Consider the following 1,354-nt stretch of genomic DNA (forward strand, 5'->3'; position numbering starts at 1 on the left):
GGGGGGGGGGGGTAGAAGAAAATCTTACGGAATCTTACATAAGGGAGGGGCTGTTTAAAGTTTCAGAAAAACACCTTACGTAATTTTTGATGACCCATTACTTGTTTATTCATTCTTATTCTTATTTTGTGATTTTTCAGCATTACTGTTATTAATAATAGGAATATTGCTACACGGAGCGACCGTGGCAAGAGCTGTCACTGCTTTTGACACGAGCGGTTAGTGTAAAATTACAAATATTTGGAATAACAAGAGCCACAGTTGTCAACATCAGAACATTTTAATTTTCGCAATACAATCTAAAGAAAATATTTTTGAACAGAACTTTCGAATTATAATTGGACTTTTTACTAGTGGGAATATAAAATTAAAAGTCATAAAAGTACATGAAGGTTAAGTAAGGTAGGGTTTGAACTTTAAAAAATTTATTTCTTTATGGGCGAAAGTAGAATGCCTCGTAATCCTTTACATTTATCAAATGTATTATCAACGCATAAATATTATCATTGTTTTAAGCATAAAAAATTTTAAAAGATTTTTGAGGTTAAATGTGATGAAAAATTATATACTCTGATGTTATAAACAATTACGATGTGCATATGCACGCTCATTCATCTCGATCAGCTGATGTTGCTCATAGCACAGTTGGTACATTGCGGCGAATGAGTCGAGCGATAAGCGCGGTTGTCACTAAACATTAGAGCAACTGTTGCTGCTGCTATGAAAAAAAATTATTTTAACACTAACCGTTCGTGCCAGAGTTTCTCCGTGTAGGTACTATTATTAATATTAGGGAAATCATAAGCAACACTGTTACAATTATCAAAAAAGTGACATATATATTTTTTACATATAGTGCACTAGTGAAGCAAGTAAGATAATCCACTATACAGTAAGCACTGGATTGCGTTAACAAACAGCTGTTTACGATAAAATCTTTTTAACTTTTGTTTTCTAGTGATTCGCAGAATTGAAAGTATTTTACGTAACAAATGGTTTTGAGAACGAAATTCCACTCATATTAGGTCAACCTTTTTTTACTAAAATTAGCAAGAATCTATTCACATGTTGATCTGATAACCCGTAGTAACCAAATCTTAAAATCAGGCTTGATACAAATTAAAATTTAGTGGTAAGATACAAAGAAATTTTTTTATTGATTTATTTGATGAATCAAGAACATGTATAAATTGGTTTTATTATTTTGGTACAATTATATTTTTTTGTTTTAAAGACAAACGAAGAGATCATATCCTGTACCATTTTTCTCTAGGTATCACATAACTTTTTCAAACGTTTTTTTTTTATAATGAAGGAGCAGAGACACAGAAAATAAAATATTTTTTATCAATAA

The 1,354-nt window shown here is 30.6% G+C and overlaps 1 protein-coding gene across 7 annotated transcripts in view; it reads right to left on the bottom strand.

The window, feature by feature from the left end:
• LOC117170553 (fasciclin-1) overlaps positions 1–1,354 on the bottom strand; it is a 492,646-nt gene that overhangs the window by 144,770 nt on the left and 346,522 nt on the right. The gene's annotated exons all lie outside the window — the stretch shown is intronic.

The sequence above is a fragment of the Belonocnema kinseyi genome, chromosome 4 (assembly GCF_010883055.1).
Source record: "Belonocnema kinseyi isolate 2016_QV_RU_SX_M_011 chromosome 4, B_treatae_v1, whole genome shotgun sequence".
Classification (NCBI taxonomy): Eukaryota; Metazoa; Arthropoda; class Insecta; order Hymenoptera; family Cynipidae; genus Belonocnema; species Belonocnema kinseyi.